Raw genomic sequence first — 23,275 nt, 5'->3', positions numbered from 1 at the left:
CACATAATCAGTCCCCATTAATTTAATTAGTTTATTTTGATCACTAAATTAATTCAAAATTAATTCTTGACCAATACTAATTAAAAAATATGATTTCACAATTAATATATTATACTTATAATATATTAGTAAATCATAAATAGCCTCTTTCTAAAATATATATCCTATCGAATTGTTCTAGTGAAGGGAACCCAAATGGACCATGCTACTCTCAGGTCAAGTATATAGCAATTGTGGTTATAGGCTTAGACACCTAATCCATCAGTCTCTCACTTAGATAAGTCTAATAAGTATAACTGCAAGTACGAGTCCAAAATCCTGACTAGCAATCGTAGCTCTCAAAGCCCGTTGTCGAACTCTGAGCTAGTCAATGATGCGTCTATTAGATAAGGGATCATATATTCCTCCATTCTAGATATCGTATAAACTAATAAATGGATTATACTCATTCTCTCTCTTCATATGTTGTTTCCTGATTTCCGATTTATGACGACCAACTAACTGAACAATTCAAATCAGTCCAGGCTTGGCCAAGCACTTAGGGTTGTCATCACTAAATCATCGAGGGGCTCACATATATCGCTTTTATACACATTGGGTAAAAGGAACAAATAAACTTCAACTCAAATGCTTTCTTGTACTTACTCATCAAATCACACACAACAATATGCTTTATAACACCAAGTTACTGGTGCGTTTACATATGTCAATGTGCAACCGAATTGTAAGCTACAACTCACATGTCTTGGTTTCAAGAATATAAGATATTATTGTCTCACAATCACTCGTGATAAAATCTATGAAGTGATTCAAATGAGCGTGGGTTTAATCCAATACTCAAATCTTATTACAGGAGTACTCATGAACACTGCAGCAAACTTGTGTTATGTCTAAACGACTTTGGACAATCTACAGACCCATTCATGATAGTCTAGCTTCAATACCTACTTCCAAAGTATGATCGATCGTGGATAGTTTGAATAGCCTAGTTATTCGGGAAGTCATGCAAAGTGAAACACAAGAATAATCAAATCCAATACAGTCTCAAAACTTTTGAATATAAATAAAAAAAACTTTTATTTAATCACCATATTGATTACACATTATTCATTGTATAATGTTTCAATTTATCAACTTTACACTTGAATTAAAACAATAGTTATCCCATGCTCCAAACATGCACACTATGTTTACCTATGATCTTTACTTTGTGAAATAGAACAATTGTAAACATTTCCAATGACACTCATTTCATAATTCCAAATCATGATCGTAAGTGTGAGAATAGCAAGTCCTTTCTACTTATCGTAGTATGTCAGATTCTAAGCTTATATGTAGTGATCCTTTGGTAACGACTATGTACACAATCCATAAAGACTTTTCCAATTACAAAACTTCCATTGGAGATTGTTACAAGACAATTCCATAGATACGAAGTCTCATACTCAAAGCATATTCCTTTGAACATCCTTCTTGTATAAAAGTTTCTAACTTTCTCATAGATTCTTGATATCCAACTCCTATTGTGGAAATTTTTTCCATAATTTCCATATGACTATCCATTCTTAATAGAATCCTATATATTCAGAATCATATCAATATGGTCCATTCATTACTATACTTCCAACTGTCCTTAAGTAACCAATCCTTAACAAACTTCCGATCGTCCTTGACAAATGTTTAATAACTTTAATCATATCCGGTTCTAGTCCTTTTTCCCTCTTAATGCCCTAGGAATTTGGAAAATTAGAACACGTAAATATTATAGCATATGAATTCAATACTTTATCTGAAGCACATTGGACACAATTTATAATGTCTTACATAAAGACATGATACTTTACCGGTCTCTTGCTATAATGTTTCCATATATTTAGAATTTCCTTATGTTGAACCATTCCAACATAACATTTCTATTTATCCTTGACTAAATTTGATTAAAATCTCACAATCTAAGCTTTAGATTTGAAATGAAGTATAATTTCCTATCCCTTAGTTATAGCAAAACAACTTTCCAAACCCTGAAACTTTGCGAATTGAAACATTTGTTTTCTATAATTAACATTGCTAACTCGCGGCACTTACCATAATAATTATGCTCCCACTAGCATGATAATTATTATCTCACTAGCATACCACTTATGCTCCCACTAGCTTTGACATGTACCCAGAAATAAGCTGGACTTCTAGAAATAATACTTGTTGACTTTCTTACCAAGGTTTAGATTTTTGATACAAGACTCTTCGATAAGACTTTATCTAGGCTTTTTAAACTTATACACATTTCCTTAGATAACATATATGTGTGTCTAAACTATTTCAGAACTTATATCAATAAGTCCGAAATGTTCAGACTAAATGCCAAATCTCATAATTCAAACTATGTAGAGGGATGCCGTAATGATAAACGAATTTGAGAATGCAAATATCACAAATGTCATCTCCTTAAAATCTACTTAATGAAAGTATTTCCTCACAATCATTTTCATGAATTGGAGAGAAATCTTATGACACTTAGATTTTGATGGTGTATATGTTCCTATCCATGTGAATTTGTCATAACCATAATCACAAGATAAGGTTAGTGACAAATCCAAATTCATATGGACTGAAATTGTTCAATCTTAATTTCTTGCCACTTGGTAGCACAAGGGACTACCATTCCTTCCAAGTTGTTATGAAAACAATTGAGAACTCATAGAACTCACATGCATAGTCAACTTTAAATAAAATGGGCACAGAAACAAGAATATGTCAACACGATAGGTTATAGACCTCAAGTCGTGTGCTAGTGATTAATAACAGGTTTATTCTTGATTAGTTCTTGAAAAAATTTCAATATCTTTAAGACTCCCACTGACTTCTTGACATATAATACTCTCTTTGTCAAGAGAGATCACTTGACAAACAAACATTCAAGAGTTAGTGCAGTTGCTTATCAAGACAAACACTTCTGACAATCGGTCTTAGTTGATCTTTGTTTTATCCGAAACATCAAAATTTACCAATTTCAAATGTACAAGAGTAAGAAACAGTTTATTCTACATTTGATAAGTGTTATAACCCTTTCTTCAAATTATGTCACTCAATGTACAATCTTGGAGTATAACTCTAAGACTTGATTTTGGAATGGAGTATGATTCACCTTTTGATTTAACCATTTGAACAATCTCCGATACCTCTTTTTATCCATACAAGTATACTTTAGAGGATCAATTGTGATATGGTTATATAATCACTAAGATGATCACAAAACACGATACTCAAGTACTCTCCCTTCTTTTCAGATTGGAGAAACTTTTATCTTTCTTCCAGATTTGATTCTTCTTATTCGTTCTGCTATATATTGAAACCTTTTTAGTGATTCAGAATTACACTTAATCTTGTAAACATAACCATAGTTACTAAACTTTTAGTAAATCATGACGAAAAGTAATATTTGTTACAACCCGAAACTTTTTCTGTTACCTTTAACCGACTTCCGTTTATAAAATTTGAATTTTATTGGATTTTCGCCAAATTCCTTGGTTTGGAAAATTATTATGTTTTATGTAATTGAAATTATATACGATTCAGAACCAAACATCGCGCGAAAAACCGAAAATTTCTCAAAAAACAACATGTTTGCAGCCAAAGCGGGTTTACGGCCGTAAACATGTGTATGGTTGCTGCCTAGAGGACCCCGCCACCGACCATACCCCCAACCTATATATAAGGGACCCCCACCTTCATTTTAAGCTTCTTGGCCAAAAAATCTCTCATTCTCTCTCTAGAACCCTTGACCGTAAACACCAAAAACACCTCTTTTTCTTCTGAAAATCATCAAAAATCGCCATTGGGAGTCGATTTGGAGCATCTGGAACACCTTTTTCATCGAACTCAACACCCTTGTTCTTGAGTGTATAGCCGTACACCCTTCAAATATGTAAAGGGACGTAAACCCTTCAAGAGGAGTTCACGGCCGTAAACTACCTTTCACGGCCGTAAACTACCTTCTCGGCCGTAAATCCCTCTTCACGGTTGTAAACCCCTTTTCACGGCCATAAACACTTCCAGAACAGTGAAAAACCGTTTTCCTTGATTCAATCAAGTCTCGGTAACATTCCTTAACCGAAAGTAAGTGTTTTTCTAACACTTTATCTAACGAAATCGCTAATTTAGATATATATATATATATATATATATATATATATATATATATATATATATATATATATATATATATATATATGTATATGTATTTAATTGTTATTAGGATTCCGTTAAGTGCCACGTACAACAACTCGAGGATCTTAATTCCCAGTTCAACACTTTCGCACAACTAACAGTGAGTTCATACCCCTACGCTTTATGGTTTTTTTTAAAGCTTTCAGGGGTGGGGGCGGGGGGGGGGGGGGGGGGGGAATACAAGCCAAACACAAATGATTTTTTGAACTAAAACAAAAGGTTTTCAACAAGTCTAAAACTTATGCAATTGATACAATCCAACGATTTTCATAAATTATATAGATATTTTATCCCTTTCGTATTATACGACGCATAAGGGACGCTTTCGAAACCTAATTGCATAGTTTTCAGAACAATACACGAACATAACATTTCGGTCAAACTATAATATGTATAGTTTGGGGAATTCATTACCAGTTTTACAGATACAAACTACATGCATGATCAATTATATAAACTATGACAACTTTAGTTTATGATAGTCATTACCACGTTCAGATAACAAGAGTATAACACAAAATAATTGTTTTACGTATAATTATTTATACTCTACCAAGTATACAAACGGTTTCAATTACGAGAACACAATACAGAACAAAACATAAACTAGTTAATACAGGATTGTGAGACATCTCTTCATTTGTACCCTTCGCGGTATTGGTAAAATCTTCAACATTTAGTATAACCAGAGTCTCCTAGAGGGAGAGCGTGAAATTTATGAATAGATCTATTTGGGACTGACAATCCCACACCTAAACTACTAGCTACATTTAGGCATACATGCCTAGGGTGACAAATATCATATCGTATGATGCCTGAAGGAACGTCGTTGAGGTCATTAGTCATATCAAGCATGGTTATACGAACTCAAAATAGTATAAACTAACCTTTGTTTACGGGATTTCATTCTTCATTAGTTTTATTTTAATTAATAGAACTACTATACCTTACACTAGAGGATTCCAGGAATACAACACTTGGTTTTATTATGAATAATAAAACTACGATATATGCAGGTGGTAGCCAGGGTTTTCAAACAGAACATACTATACATACTGGTGGTAGCCATTGTTTTCAAACTGAACATACTATACATACAGGTGGTAGCTAGGGTTTTCAAATGAAACATATTATACATACTGGTGATAGCCAGGGTTTTCAAACAAAACATACTATACAGACAGTAATGAACAAACATGTTAGAAAATATTGGATTTTCTTTGGGAATATGTATACATTTTCAAAATTCAATGACTGGTTTTCACTACAAAAACATTCTTATGAACTCACCAACTTTTTTTGCTGATACATTTTCAAAATCGCTTGTATTCTTAGGAAATCAGTAGACAGGTACTCCTACAACATTTTAAAGATGGAGCATATATCAACACGTCTTTTATATTATGTTATACTTTTGATGTACACAAAACAATGAATCAAACAGATGTAAATATTCATATTATATTGTGATGGTTTTCTTTACTCAGAATACTATGATGCAATTGTTATGATACTACACGTGACGTCCTCCACCCCCAAATATTTCCATCATTTCGTTTTGGGGTGCGACAAATTGGTATCAGAGCTATTGTTTATAGTGAACTATAAACGCTAAGGGGCTAAAGTGCTCTGAACGAAAATTATACTTTTAAAATATAAGTATTTTATAAGAAGTATACAATTGTACACACGCTCCTGAAACATCATCGTAAGTAGAACAAAACAAAAGTATTTGGATATTGGACACTACGGTTAAACCTGGATAGTTATGCAATCATGTTTGGGATCAATAGCCTGATCACCTATATTTATTTGAGACATGACCAACATGTGTGTTGGGAGTGACTATGGTGTTGCAGCAGGCCTAAAACTTACCAAGTATGTACAACATATATTGATAGAACAGAGCATACAACTTAAAATACTATAGGAGTATTTTTCGGATACAGTGTAGAGATTCATTCCAAGTGTTTCTAGTCATCTCTTCTTAGCGATAGTTTACTTGTATTAGTAAACTTTCCTTGTTTATCGCTAAATAGAACACTTTATCTATCAGGCTGAGATATATCTTGTTTCATATCTCTTGATTCTAAAATCTAGGGGACTTACCATCCTCTTCTTCCTGATTATTTTTAGAACAAGATGCCTTAGAAGAAAAGACCCAACAGAAAAAAAACAATACCCCAACGGATCCAACACCACCACCTCCTCAGTTCAACCCAGCCATGTTCCAAGCAGCAGTCACGGTTGTTATGGCTGCCGCAATGTCGCTGATCAATTCTAGTGGCTCTAGCGGTTTGAGAAGTGGTACCCATCCCCTCAATCTTGATGGTAGTCAGGGACATCAGAAGGAGTGTTCCTACAAGGATTTCATGAATGCAAAGCCCAAATCTTTCGACAACAATGGAGGTGTCATTTCCCTAACTAGATGGATCGAGAAGATCGAATCGGTTTTCGAGATCTGTGCATGCTCCAAGGCAAGCAAAGTGAAGTTCGCCGCCTGCACATTCACCGATAGAGCATTGACCTGGTGGAATGGTCGATTCAAATCCCTAACCCTACCAGTGGCAAAAGCCATGGGTTGGGAAAGTCTAAAAGAACTCATGTTTGTTGAGTACGTCCTAAGGGGCGAAATGCAGAAGTTGGAACACGAGATTTGGAATTTGCAGATGAAGGGTTCCAACATTGCCTCCTATACATCTAGATTCTGTGATTTGGCTATTCTCTGTCTGAAAGTGGTCACCCCGAAAAGCAAGAAAATAGAGAGGTACATTTAGGGATTGACGCCCCCAACTCAAGGAAATGTCTTGGCTGCTAAGCCCTTTACTTTTGATAGTGCCAAGTGTTTAGCGCAAACCCTAATAGATCACGAGGTTGATCTTGATTTAACAGCAACTATTCCCGAACCACAAAAGGCAAGTGGTGGGAAGAAGAAGTTTTGGTACAGGCGTAAGGGCCAGTCTTCGCAGGAGCCCCCCAAGAAATAGCAAGTAGTGGCAGTTCATGCTGCTACCACTCCTGCCGCTGTTCCTGCAGCTTAAGCACCTACCAGTAGATAAGTTGGTAACCTTCGTTGGTGCGACAAGTGCAACTATCATCATCACGGGCCATGCCATGAAATGTTGTGTAACAACTGTGGTAAGGAGAGGCACACATATCGAGTTTTCAAGACACCAATCAGGCTACTGGAGCAGGCTTTGGTCAAGCCTATTATGGCTGTGGAGAGGTCGGGCACTACAAGAGAAATTGCCCCAAGGCAACAACAATTGGCAACATAGGGAAAGTACTAGCGATGGTCCTGGAGGAGGCAGTTGTTGATCCCACTGTTGTTAAGGGTAAGTTCCTCCTTGAGAACTCTTATGCATGCATTCTTTTCGATTCTAGTACGGAGAGAAGTTTTGTTAGTCATGCATTCAAGCATCTTCTCAAACATAAACCCCAACCCTTAACCGAAACATTTACCATTGAGATGACTAACGGAAAGAAAGAGACTGCTAACAACATATTCATCGGCTGTACCCTTTCCCTAAATGATCATTCCTTTGTAATCGACCTCATGCCAGTTTCCATAAAGAGCTTCAACATCATCATTGGCATGGATTGGTTGAGTTCCAATCATGATGATATCCTTTGTTATGAAGAATCCATTCGTCTCAATCTTCCCTCTGGCAAATCTCGTATCATTTATGGCGATAAACTTAGTTTGAACCTCTACATCATTTCATACATCAAAGCCTAGAAATATCTACGGAAGGAGTGCCATGCATTCCTAGCCCATGTCATTAATGAGAAATAAGAAGTTAAAGACCTCGAGAGCATCCCCCAAGTCTGCAATTTTCCTGATGTCTTTCCTGAAGAACTTCCCGGAATCCTTCCTGAGCGCCATGTCGAGTTCTGTATCGACTTGATCCCTGGAGCTACCCCCGTAGCTAAATCCTCATACCGACTAGCGCCAGCAAAAATGCAAGAATTATCCAGTCAACTCAATGAGCTACTCAACAAGGGATTCATCAGACCGAGTTCCTCGCCCTAGGGAGCCCCGGTCTTGTTTGTAAAGAAGAAAGATGGATCCTTTCGAAAGTGCATTGATTATCGCGAACTGAACAAGCTTACCATCAAGAACCAATATCCTCTTCCCCGAATCGATGACCTCTTCGATCAAATTCAAGTTGCCAGCTACTTCTCGAAAATAGACCCAAGTTCAGGGTACCATCAGTTACGAGTCCATGAGGGTGATGTTCCTAAGACAACATTTCAGACTCGATATGGTCACTATGAATTTGTAATAATGTCCTTCAGTCTAACCAATGCACCAGCGATATTCATGGATTTGATGAATCGGGTGTTCCGTCCTTTCCTAGACAAGTTCTTGATAGTGTTCATTGATGATATACTTGTCTTTTCCCAAAGTGAGGAAGATCATAGTCAGCACTTGAGGCTAGTGATGGAAACTTTAGGGGCGGAAAAGCTTTATGTGAAATTCTCTAAGTGCGAATTCTGGATTAGGAGAGTAACTTTCCTTAGTCACGTGGTTAGCAAGGAAGGCATACACCTAGACCCTTCCAAGATCAAAGCGATTGAGAATTGGTCAGCACCGAGGATGACCATGTAAATATGTCAATTCTTGGGCCTCGCTGGCTACTACATAGGTTTATCTAGAATTTCTCCAAAATTCTAAGCCTCTCACTACCTTAACCCAGAAATGTGTACCCTTTTGTTGGGGAGAAAAGCAAGACACTACATTTCAAACATTGAAGCAAGCCTTGTGCACTGTACCTATCCTGTCTTTATCTGAAGAGACGGAGGGCTTCATTGTCTATTGTGATGCATCGAACCAGGGCCTAAGTTGTGTGCTCATGCAGCGAGGAAAGGTGATTGTGTATGCCTCGAGACAGCTGAAAGCACACGCAGTCAACTATACAACTCACGATTTGGAGTTGGGAGTAGTGGTCTTTGCGTTAAAGATTTGGAGACATTATCTCTACGGAACCATGTGCACCATTTTCACCGACCATAAAATCCTACAACACATCTTCGACCAGAAAGAGTTGGACATGAGGCAACGGTGATGGGTAGAGCTACTCAATGATTATGAGTGTAAAATACGCTACCATTCCGGAAAGGCCAATGTGGTAGCAGATGCCCTCAGCTGGAAGGAGTATTCAGGTCATAGAGTGAAGGCACTAACCATGACCATCCATTCCTATTTATCCGTGAAAATCAGAGAGGCTCAACGGGAAGCCTTGAAACCAGAAAACTGGTCGGATAAAGCCTTAAAGGGAATGGAAAATAACTTAGGGAGACGGAGTCTATTATTTCATTAACCGGATCTGGACCCCAAAGTTCGGTGGTTACATAAAATTATCATGAGTGAAGCTCATAAGACTCGATACTCCGTTCACCCAGGTTCGGATAAGATGTATCTGGATCTCAATAAGTTATATTGGTGGCCAAAAATAAAAGCAGAGATCGCTACCTTCATGGGCAAGTGCCTGACTTGCGCTAAAGTGAAGGTTGAATATCAAAAGCCCTCAGGTCTACTTCAGTAGCTGGAAATACCTAAGTGGAAATGGGAAAGTATTATTATGGATTTTATTACTAAATTGCCTAAATCTCCAACTGGTATGATACTATATGGGTAATTGTCGACCGATTAACCAAATCCACCCACTTCTTGCCAATCAAAGAAACATTGAAGATGGAAATGCTGGGTTTTGCGCATTCTAACAGTCCTAAGTGTACATGCAACCCTAAATACCTTGGATCTATGTTTTCTCTATTATACATGCAATTACGAACTTTCCAAGGTATTCATCCTAACTAGCATAATAACATTGATTCATATGAATATCTCAAGTTAAAATTACATACCTCTTAGATGTAGAATGTCTTCATGAAGCTTGAGTGCCTAGTGCCCCAAGTGTGACACCTCAAATGGTTCACATAACACCAAATACACTTGGAATAACTTGAGAGAATATACACACTTCATGAAAATCAGCTAGCCCTTTCACATATCCTCTAGTGGCCGATTTTGTAATCAATAGGATGCTTATATAGTTAGTGACAATTAGGGTAAACCCTAATTGTCATGGCTTTCCATTTCCTTGGATCCATGGGTTCAAATATACCATGGAGCATCCATGGAGCATCTTATAGGTTTTAGCCCAACTTGACAATCCATGGAGCATTAACCCACTATACAAGTATGGATGATTTACACAATCAACCCATATATTTAATTAGTCTTCTTTTGATCACTTAATTAATTCTAGATTAATACCTGATCAATACCAACTAAATAATCTTATTAATATATTAGAACTTATAATATATTAACAAACCTTAAGTGTTATTTCTCTCTTTAGAGTCAATCCAAATGCATGATGCCATGCAAACCAAATGGACTATGCCAGGTCGGGTCAAGTTTTACCAATTATAGTTATGGACTTAGATATTAATCCAACAATCTCCCACTTGGATAAGTCTTAAACTATTATTGTAAGTATGACTTCAAGAACCGACTGGCAATCATAGCTGTCAAAAGCTTCTGTCGAACTCTGACCTTGCCGATGATCTCTATCCTTTGTCAATGACTTGTCTATTAGATAAGGGATCATATATTCCTCCATTCTAGATATCATATGGGCTGAGACATGGATTATAATCATTCTCTCTGTCCATTTGTTGTTTCCTGATTTCTGATTTATGACGACTGACTAATTGAACAAATCAAATAAGTATAGGTCAGACCAAGCACTTACATTTGTCATCACCAAATCATCGAGGGGCCCACAAATATTGCTTTTATCCCGTAAGTAAAAGGAATGGATAAACTTTGACTCATATGGCTTGTTCTACTACTTGTTGAATCACACACAAACGCACATTTTATAACATCGAGTTACCAACTCATATCTCTAGGTTTGAAGAATATAAGATATTATTGTCTCATGATCACTCATGCTAAACTCCATGAAGTGATTCCGATGAGCGTGGGTTGAATCCAATACTCAGAACTTATGAGCAGTAATGAGTATTGTAGCACCACTTTGTCCAACAACTTAGGCCTCTACAAGCCAAACCATGACAGTCTTGATTCATATCTACTTCCAACATATGACTGACTGTGGATGGTTTGAATAACCTAGTCTTTCAGGAAGAACGACCTGGTTTATTCTGGAAGTCAAAACATGCAAAATGAAACACAAGAATAATTATTTATCACCATACTGATTACTCATTATTCATTGTTTCGGTTTTATCAATTTAATACTTGAATTAAAATCACTAGTTGTCCCATGCTCCAAGCATGTACACTATGTTTTTCTAAACAATTGCTTTGCCATACACTAAGTATACACTCTATGCTTGTCTATGATCCTTACTTTGTGAAATAAACCAATTGAACATAATTTCAATGATTCTAATTTCACACTCCCAAATCCTTATCGAAAATGTAAGAATTCCAAATTCCTATCATTTATCGAAATCTTTTAGAATTTAAACTTATATGCACAAATCCTCTTGTAATGACTATGTACAAGGTCGCAAAGACTTGTCAAAAGATATTACAGAGTATTCCAATGGAGATCAATTCCATGGGAAACATCCTTCTTGCATTAAGTTTTCTAATCTTACATAGATTTAATAACTCCCATATATGAAACATTCCCATTTTGACTATCACTTTTTAACAAGAGTCTTTTCAGAATATGTGAATATGGTCCTTCCAATAAAGTTAACACTATACTTCCAACTGTCCCTGAGCAACCAATCTTTGGTAAACCTTAGATTGTCCTCAACAATTGCTTAATCATTTTAGTCATATCCAATTCTAGACCTTTTCCCTCTAAATGCCCCAGGCATTTGGAAAATTTAGAAACGATGAATATTATAGAACATGCAATCGATCCTATATCCGAAAAATATGGTACACGATTCATGATGTCTCACATAAAGACATGATACTAGACCAGTCCTTTTCCTACAATATTTCTATTTGCCAAGTTCTCATAATTCGGATTATTATTGTCACAACTAGAAATTTTGTGTCCTATAATCACTATACTCAAGTAAAAGTTGAATTCAAAAACTCAAAAGCATGTATGATGCGTACTCAATGGAAAACTAAACCCTAACTCACTACATCAAGCAATTGGAAACCCTAGAAGTTCTTGATTAGGTCCATTTTGGACTAGGACTCCCTTATTGGATCCAAATGGACCAATAAGCTTCCAATAAGACTATCATGGGCTTAGAACCCTAATTGGGCTCTAATTGGACCCACACTAATTTATTTCAACATTCTGGACCACATTGGGCCTAGAATGAAATAAATTAATGACTATGAACCATAATTAACCTAATTTGACCCTAACAAGTCATAAAAATCACCTTTAAATTTATTTGGACCAAAAATCACTCAACTTAACCATGAAAATTGGGCTTAAGTATTTAAGGCCCAAACATCCTCTTCTCCCCCATCATTCTCGGCCCAAATCAAGCCCAAGAGGAGAGTTGACTTCACCATTGCCACCTCATTTTTATCCATTGGACATCCATGCATTATTTCTCATTCTTCCATGCACATATCACTTCAAAATCACTTCTCTTCTCTCCTCCCTCTCACTCTCGGCCATACTCAAACACACACACATTCACAAAAATCTCTCAACTCTCTCAAGAAAACTCCTCCCTCCCCACTCAAAAATCTCGAAATTTAGGAGCTTTCAAGAGGATCTTGCAAGTTAATCATCATCTTAGGTAAGTTTTTACTTATATCCATGATCTAGCTACTTCACTCCATCAAAAACCTCTTCTAAATCTATTCCAACTTGTGATCATGCACCTTAGAAGTCACCAAACTCGAGATCTACCAAGGAAAGGTGCTAAGGCCGAAAAATCACTTCATTTTCTTCCATCTTTTCTTCAAAAACCGAAAGCTTCAAACAAGGTGAGCTTCATACCCCCTATTTTCTGTTTTTATTAGTTTTTTTTTTGGGGGGGGGGGGGGGAATACAAGTGAAAGTGTAGATCTATATGTGTTTTGTATGCTTTCTATGATTTCCATGCTTATATGTATGCTTTTGTGAGTTATAATGTTGGATTTAGCCATAAAACTCCTCAAAACCGAGATTTACCTTATGTTAAATGATTTTAGCCTCTACTATATTACTACATACTAAGTGTCTCTAGAAAAATAGCTAAGTGGTTTAGTAATAATTTCTTTGGACTAAAAACACAATTTTTGGACCTAAAATGTGAAAAATACAAAAATTAAGGGCCCAAATTGACAAATCACGAATTCTGATGGATGAACTGTGTCAAAATAGTTTCAATAAAACAATTTCTGGAAATATACTCATTTAGAGGATTAAAAACATAAATTTCAAGCTTAATGGGCTAAAAATGACATTTTTGGCCCAATGAGGCCCATTATGCGAAATTTTCTGTTTTGGAGGTCCAAAACTGTGTTTTTCTGTAAAACAGTGGACTATAAGTGATACAAGTCCTTTTCAAAGGTTTAAAATGCTTTTTAAATTTAAAAGGGACTAAAGTTGCAAAAATTTTACAATTTGGGCCAGAATTGTCAAACTTGCGAAAAAGAAGGGTTATAACTGAGAAAACTAAAATTTCAGGGACTTAAGCTGTTTTCTAGGAAAAATATGCTGGAAAATATTTATTTCAATAATTTTTGGTATTAAAATGTCAAGAAAATTGATTTAAGGACCAAACCGGAAAGTATTTAAATAAAGGGTTGAAAAAGTAAATTTTTACAAACAAGGAGGGGCTGAAAACAGAAAATTTTCAAGGCTAATTCAATACATGAAATTTGACCAAATGATGGCACCACGACTATCGACGAAATACAATACATTACAACACCAAAAGTCATTGTTAAACGAATTGGTTCGGTCTCGAACCAATAAAAATCCGAAACTACTAACACGACGACACTATGACACTACGACATTACGATTCATAACTAATAACGTTTGGGAATTCAATATACATGCGAGTGTGCACAGACGTCTACGCACCATCTTTGGGCCCCAAAAGTGTAAAATCTTGTTTGTTGAGCCTAGCTAGCCCAATGACCTGATCTTAAGGCCCGAAGACCTCTATCTTACGAAGTGTTGGGTTTTACCGATCCGACATAACGTAAAAGGACTTTCAATGGCTTGTATACTACTGGTCCCCAAGTGTCCTTTGGTATTGCTAGTAGAGTCTACCTTTTCATGCGAGGCGGGTCTGGGACCCCTCGTACCTTTTTATCCCCAACCGGGTAATGGAGTAATCGAGGCCTTCGTGTCCTCGTTCTCTTCGGGTGTGGGACTACACGTAGTCAGGGCGGTTGGATAACGTGATTGGTACAGACGACGCCTACGGGATCGTTAGTATTGCTATAGACTAGTCGTTTGTGTAACGTGGGTTTGTAGCAAATAATCATGCTCAAAAATAATCCAACGTCGCCTGGTACTGATAATTTCACGCGTTGCAATTGTTTCAATGTACCTTCATGTAATTCAAAGAATTAGGAAAACATCGGGTTTTCCTAGGGTATTTCAATACATACGGATTCGGAATGCACACAATTTTAAATGAACAATTTTTACAAGTATAGAAACAAACAAACATACCTATGGATCGTCACACCTTTTTGACTATACTATTTTCAGAAAATATCGGATTTTCTGGTGGTTTTTCAAAACATTACAAAAATTGGATTTTAAACATTACTTATGAACTCACCAACATTTCATATGTTGACGTTTTTCAAAATACTTGTATTCTCAGGTAACAGATAAAGTGAAGGATGAATTGTACTCTATGACATTTTGCTGTGGTTTAATTTTGTATCGAACAGTTATTTTTGAGAAAGTAATGTTTTGGAACAATGTAATGGATGTAAACGCTACCAGTTGTATCATTCCAAATGTTGGTGATGTATAATGTTATGTTTCATGTATATTCATTGTGATGGTATTCAATTGAGTCATGACAGCCCCCGGACGTTTCCGCCGTCTGGTTCGGGGGTGTGACAGGTTGGTATCAGAGCTTTGTTTATAGTGAACTAGCATATCTAGCCACACATGGATATGCAACTATAAACCAAAAAGAGGGACTAACATAACTCTGAACAAAACAAGTAAATAAAACACCCTTGCTTGCACTAGGAATAGGAACATAACGCCGAACCAAACAAAAATAATACTAGTGTCTCGGTTAATTCGGGATTGTTCTTAGTGATACCAAGGAGTGAATGTAGCCTGATCAACTACACTCTCTCCAAAGTAAAACTAACACACGTCCTGATGAGATTAGGATAGCTAGGGAACCTAAAACTATACCCCTTTCATCACCAAAAAGAGAACGTCTGTTTAGTCTGCAATAGTGGAGGAGGCATAGGATAATATTAGTGAACTTTTACGTGTTTTGCTATGTGTTGTGAATCTATGATAGTATGCTAGATGATAGAAGTACTTAAGCTCATGCCATACACCTAGTCAGTAGAACCACAACCTCACGGAAACCACGTATACTCAACATCTTTCCGTTTCGCGACAAGAAGATGCCTCCCCGACCTGCTCGCGGAAACCCAGGACCAACCCCACCTGAAGTTGACTCAGCCGCTTTCCAGGCAGCTGTATCTGCGGCAGTCACTGCAGCGATTGCGCAAATTCAACAAGGGAACAATGGGGGAGTCAATGGGCAAGCAGCCGGAAGTTCGAACAACGGAATGAATCAAGGACCCACCAAGACATGTACCTAGAAGGACTTCACAAACGCCAAACCACGAACTTTTAATGGCACTGGAGGGGTGATCACTCTGAAGCGATGGATCGAAAAGGTGGAGTCGGTATTCGAGATATGCGACTGCCCTGAGCACATGAAGGTGAAGTTCGCGGCCTGCACTTTTGTGGATCAAGCGCTCACCTGGTGGAACGGACATGTAGAATCCATGACGCTCCCTGTAGCCAACTCTATGCTGTGGACAGAGATGAAAGAAATGTTAATGGCTGAGTACTGCCCACGAGGCGAAATACAGAAGATGGAGCAAGAGCTATGGAACCTCACTGTGCAGAACGCGAATATCGATGCCTACTTATCGAGATTTAGCGAACTATCTCTGCTGTGCCCGGGTATGATCACCACGGAAGGAAAGAAGATTGAGCGATTCATCTGGGGACTCACATCACCAATTCAAGGGAATGTGATAGCTGCAAACCCCGAAACATTTGACAGTGCGAAAAGATTGGCAAAAAGGTTGTATGACCATAACAACAAGAAGGGAGAGAAGCCAGTGGAGACTGAGAAGACGAAGGAAAGTGATGGCAAGAGGGGAAAGAACAATAAGAGGAAGGGGCGCCAGGGCCCCGACACCTCCAAGAAGCAGCAGACAGTGGCGGTTAATGCTGTTACCGCACTGGTTCCAGCCGCACCACATGCTCCAACCTCAGCCACTTCAAATGCTTCCAGACCTTATTCCGGTAATCTTCCCAAATGCAACAAGTGCGGTTTCCATCACTATGGTGAATGCAAGGATTTTCAGTGCACCAGTTGCAAACGAAGGGGACACACTGCAAAGTACTGCAAGGCTTACCCTCCCCAGAACCAAAATCAGGGAACCTACAACAACAACCATCGCAACAACAACAACACCCATGCCAGCGGCAATAACGCAGGGCCTAGCCACACCTGTTTCGGATGTGGGAAGACTGGACACATCCGCCGAGACTGTCCTAACAACAACAATTTAAGAAATAGAGGAACAGGAAGGATGTTGACCATGGGTCAGGGTGAGGCCATTCAAGACCCCTCTGTTGTTACCGGTATGTTTCCCTTAAACCACGCTTATGCATGCATCTTATTTGACACCGGAGCGGAGCGAAGTTTCGTAAGCAATAAGTTTAAGAATTTATTAAAACAACTGCCCCAAAAGCTAAATGAAACCTATACGGTGGAAATGACCAATGGGAAAACCGAATCCACTGGGGAAATCTACACCGGAGGTACCCTAACTCTTAATCAACACGTCTTTCGAATAGATCTAATGCTAGTGTCAATTAGGAGTTTCGATGTGATCATCGACATGGACTGGTTAAGCCCCCACCATGCCGAAATTATGTGCCATGAGAAGGCCGTTTGTCTTCGTCTCCCAAATCACGAAACCCTAGTAATTTACGGAGACAAATCTAGCATGAACCTTCGCCTCGTTTCGTGCATCAAGGCACATAAATATCTAAGAAGGAACAATCTGGCATTCCTGGCTCACGTGGTGGATAAAACCAAGGAGGAGATTAACGTTCGAGACATTCCTGTAGCGTGTGAATTCCCGGACGTGTTTCCTGAAGATCTTCCGGGAGTACCCCCCGAGAGACAGGTTGAGTTTCGAATCGACCTCATTCCAGGAGCAACTCCTCTCGCTAAATCACCCTACCGGCTGGCTCCTGCCGAGATGCAGGAATTATCCAGCCAACTCAGCGAACTTTTGGACAAAGGATTTATTCGACCTAGTTACTCGCCATGGGGAGCTTCGGTGCTCTTCGTCAAAAAGAAAGACGGATCTTTTAGAATGTGCATCGATTACAGAGAATTAAATAAACTCACAATCAAGAACCGCTACCCACTCCCATGAATCGATGATCTATTTGACCAGCTCCAAGGAGCTAGTTATTTTTCTAAAATAGATCTACGGTCCGGATACCACCAACTCAAAGTCCGGAAAAAGGATATTCCAAAAAACCGCTTTCCGAACTCGCTACGGACATTATGAATTTGTCGTAATGCCCTTTGGTCTAACGAATGCCCCTGCCACATTTATGGACCTAATGAATCGAATCTGCCGACCGTTCCTCGACAACTTTGTCATTGTTTTTATCGATGACATCCTCGTCTATTCTCGAAGCAAGGAAGAGCATGGCCAACATCTCCGACAAGTCTTAGAAACTCTGCGATCAGAAAAACTTTACGCCAAACTCTCTAAGTGTGAGTTCTGGCTGCGAAGTGTGAATTTCCTAGGTCATGTAGTCAGCCAAGATGGAATCCATGTGGATCCCTCTAAGGTCAAAGCTGTAGAAGGATGGGCAATCCCGAAAACGCCCACAGAAATTCGTCAATTCTTAGGTTTAGCAGGCTACTATAGGAGATTCATTCAAAACTTCTCTAAGATTGCCAAGCCACTTACCTCGCTTACGGAAAAGGGCGTACCATTCAAATGGACAGACAAACAAGAGATTGCGTTTCGAACCTTGAAACAAGCTCTCTGTAGCGCACCTGTACTATCTCTGCCTGAAGGAACAGAAGATTTTGTAGTCTACTGCAACGCATCAAATCAGGGCTTAGGTTGCGTTCTCATGCAACGTGGGAGAGTGATAGCCTACGCATCCCGCCAGCTAAAGATGCATGAAGTAAACTACACGACCCATGACCTAGAGTTGGGAGCTGTAGTCTTTGCCCTAAAGATTTGGAGGCATTACCTTTACGGTACAAAGTGCACCGTCTTCACGGATCACAAGAGTCTCCAACACATCTTAAACCAAAAGGAGTTGAACATGAGGCAATGAAGATGGGTTGAATTGCTAAACGATTATGAGTGTGAGATTAAGTACCACCCAGGCAAGGCCAACGTGGTAGCTGATGCCTTAAGTCGGAAGGAGTACTCTAATCGTTGTACGAAAACTCTCTCGATAACCATTCAATCTCACCTGGCCACTCAAATTGCAGTAGCCAGTCAGAGGCCATGAAGACGGAAAATAGAGCAAGCGAAGCATTGCGCGGAATGGAAAAGAACCTGGAGGCAAAGGAGAATGGAGTATACTATTTCATGAACCGTATTGGGTCCCTAAATTTGGAGGATTTAGAGATGTTGTCATGAAGGAAGCCCACAAGACTCGATACTCCATTCATCCCGGTTCCGATAAGATGTATTTGGATATTAAACAACACTATTGGTGGCCTAACATGAAGGCGAAAATCGCGACCTACGTCAGTAAGTGCCTTACGTGCGCCAAAGTAAAGGTGGAATACCAGAAACCCTCAGGACTGTTACAGCAACCGGCAATCCCTGATTGGAAATGGGAAGGGATTTCTATGGATTTCGTGACCAAGCTACCCAAAACGTTGGATGGATTAGACACCATATGGGTAATAATTGACCGACTGACGAAATCTGCCCATTTCCTGCCAAGTAAAGAATCGTACAAGATGGAGAGATTGACGCATTTATACATTCGAGAGATCGTGAGACTCCACGGAATACCAACATCTATCATCTCGGATAGGGACAGTAGGTTCACGTCCCGATTTTGGCAATCACTCCATAAGGCGATGGGAACAAACCTCGATATGAGCATCGCTTATCATCCACAAACGGATGGTCAAAGCGAGCGAACCATCCAAACGCTCGAAGATATGCTCCGCGCATGCGTGATAGACTTTGGAAAGTCTTGGGACACCCACCTACCCTTAATCGAGTTCTCATACAACAATAGTTACCATTCGAGCATCAAGGTGGCTCCTTTCGAAGCACTGTACGGGCGTAAATGTAGATCACCGTTATGTTGGGTTGAAGTAGGTGACACCCAGCTAGGAAAAACACACACGTTGGACAAAGCACTAACGGGACCGGAGATCATCCGTGAAACCACGGAAAAGATCATTCAAATCAGAGCTCGATTGCAAGCAGCTACGCTGATAAACGCTGAAAGCCCTTAGAATTTCAGGTCGGTGATCGAGTACTGTTAAAAGTCTCGCCCTGGAAAGGAGTCATTCATTTTGGGAAGCGGGGAAAACTAAATCCACGATACATTGGGCCTTTCGAAATCGTCGCCTGAATTGGTCCAGTAGCATACAGACTGCAACTACCCGCAGAGCTAAACGGTGTACATCCCGTGTTTCATGTCTCTAACCTAAAGAAGTGCCTATCAGACGAAACCCTTGTCATTCCTCTTGACGAAATCGAAATCAATGAGAATCTCCTGTTCGTCGATGAACCAATCGAAATCATGGACAGGGAGGTGAAGCGAACTAAACAGAGCCGCATCCCGATCGTGAAGGTACGGTGGAACGCAAAGCGTGGGCCAGAATTCACGTGGGAACGCGAAGCCCAAATGAAGCAAAAGTACCCTCACCTATTATAGCATTCTCAAATCTAGCTTTCAAACAGAATTTCGGGACGGAATTCCCTCTAACGGGGGGATGATGTCACAACTAGAAATTTTGTGTCCTATAATCACTATACTCAAGTAAAAGTTGAATTTAAAAACTCAAAAGCATGTATGATGCGTACTCAATGGAAAACTAAACCCTAACTCACTACATCAAGCAATTGGAAACCCTAGAAGTTCTTGATTAGGTCCATTTTGGACTAGGACTCCCTTATTGGATCCAAATGGACCAATAAGCTTCCAATAAGACTATCATGGGCTTAGAACCCTAATTGGGCTCTAATTGGACCCACACTAATTTATTTCAACATTTTGGACCACATTGGGCCTAGAATGAAATAAATTAATGACTATGAACCATAATTAACCTAATTTGACCCTAACAAGTCATAAAAATCACCTTTAAATTTATTTGGACCAAAAAGCACTCAACTTAACCATGAAAATTGGGCTTAAGTATTTAAGGCCCAAACATCCTCTTCTCCCCCATCATTCTCGGCCCAAATCAAGCCCAAGAGGAGAGTTGACTTCACCATTGCCACCTCATTTTTATCCATTGGACATCCATACATTATTTCTCATTCTTCCATGCACATATCACTTCAAAATCACTTCTCTTCTCTCCTCCCTCTCACTCTCGGCCATACTCAAACACACACACATTCACAAAAATCTCTCAACTCTCTCAAGAAAACTCCTCCCTCCCCACTCAAAAATCTCGAAATTTAGGAGCTTTCAAGAGGATCTTGCAAGTTAATCATCATCTTAGGTAAGTTTTTACTTATATCCATGATCTAGCTACTTCACTCCATCAAAAACCTCTTCTAAATCTATTCCAACTTGTGATCATGCACCTTAGAAGTCACCAAACTCGAGATCTACCAAGGAAAGGTGCTAAGGCCGAAAAATCACTTCATTTTCTTCCATCTTTTCTTCAAAAACCGAAAGCTTCAAACAAGGTGAGCTTCATACCCCCTATTTTCTGTTTTTATGAGTTTTTTTTTTTGGGGGGGGGGGGGAGGGGGGAATACAAGTGAGAGTGTAGATCTATATGTGTTTTGTATGCTTTATATGATTTCCATGCTTATATGTATGCTTTTGTGAGTTATAATGTTGGATTTAACCATAAAACTCCTCAAAACCGAGATTTACCTTATGTTAAATGATTTTAGCCTCTACTATATTACTACATACTAAGTGTCTCTAGAAAAATAGCTAAGTGATTTAGTAATAATTTCTTTGGACTAAAAACATAATTTTTGGACCTAAAATGTGAAAAATACAAAAATTAAGGGCCCAAATTGACAAATCACGAATTCTAATGGATGAATTGTGTCAAAACAGTTTCAATAAAACAATTTCTGGAAATTTACTCATTTAGAGGATTAAAAACATAAATTTCAAGCTTAATGGGCTAAAAATGACATTTTTGGCCCAATGAGGCCCATTATGCAAAATTTTCTGTTTTGGAGGGCCAAAACTGTGTTTTTCTGTAAAACAGTGGACTATAAGTGATCCAAGTCCTTTTCAAAGGTTTAAAATGCTTTTTAAATTTAAAAGGGACTAAAGTTGCAAAAATTTTACAATTTGGGCCAAAATTGTCAAACTTGCGAAAAAGAAGGGTTATAACCGAGAAGACTAAAATTTCAGGGACTTAAGCTGTTTTCTAGGAAAAATATGCTGGAAAAAATTTATTTCAATAATTTTTGGTATTAAAATGTCAAGAAAATTGATTTAAGGACCAAACCGGAAAGTATTTAAATAAAGGGTTGAAAAAGTAAATTCTTACAAACAAGGAGGGGCTGAAAACAGAAAATTTTCAAGGCTAATTCAATACATGCAATTTGACCAAATGATGGTACCACGACTATCGACGAAATACAATACATTACAACACCAAAAGTCGTTGTTAAACGAATTGGTTCGGTCTCGAACCAATAAAAATCCGAAACTACTAACACGACGACACTATGACACTACGACATTACGATTCATAACTAATAACGTTTGGGAATTCAATATACATGCGAGTGTGCACAGACATCTACGCACCATCTTTGGGCCCCAAAAGTGTAAAATCTTGTTTGTTGAGCCTAGCTAGCCCAATGACCTGATCTTAAGGCCCGAAGACCTCTATCTTACGAAGTGTTGGGTTTTACCGATCCGACATAATGTAAAAGGACTTTCAATGGCTTGTATACTACTGGTCCCCAAGGGTCCTTTGGTATTGCTAGTAGAGTCTACCTTTTCATGCGAGGCGGGTCTGGGACCCCTCGTACCTTTTTATCCCCAACCGGCTAATGGAGTCATCGAGGCCTTCGTGTCCTCGTTCTCTTCGGGTGTGGGACTACACGTAGTCAGGGCGGTTGGATAATGTGATTGGTACAGACGACGCCTACGGGATCGTTAGTATTGCTATATACTAGTCGTTTGTGTAACGTGGGTTTGTAGCAAATAATCATGCTCAAAAATAATCCAACGTCGCCTGGTACTGATAATTTCACGCGTTGCAATTGTTTCAATGTACCTTCATGTAATTCAAAGAATTAGGAAAACATCGGGTTTTCCTAGGGTATTTCAATACATACGGATTCGGAATGCACACAATTTTAAATGAACAATTTTTACAAGTATAGAAACAAACAAGCATACCTATGGATCTTCACACCTTTTTGACTATACTATTTTCAGAAAATATCGGATTTTCTGGTGGTTTTTCAAAACATTACAAACATTGGATTTTAAACATTACTTATGAACTCACCAACATTTCATATGTTGACGTTTTTCAAAATATTTGTATTCTCAAGTAACAGATAAAGTGAAGGATGAATTGTACTCTATGATGTTTTGCTGTGGTTTAATTTTTTATCGAA

This window comes from Lactuca saligna, chromosome 3 (genome assembly GCF_052625555.1).
Source record: "Lactuca saligna cultivar CGN05327 chromosome 3, ASM5262555v1, whole genome shotgun sequence".
NCBI lineage: Eukaryota > Viridiplantae > Streptophyta > Magnoliopsida > Asterales > Asteraceae > Lactuca > Lactuca saligna.
Note: the sequence above shows the minus strand (reverse complement) of the source record.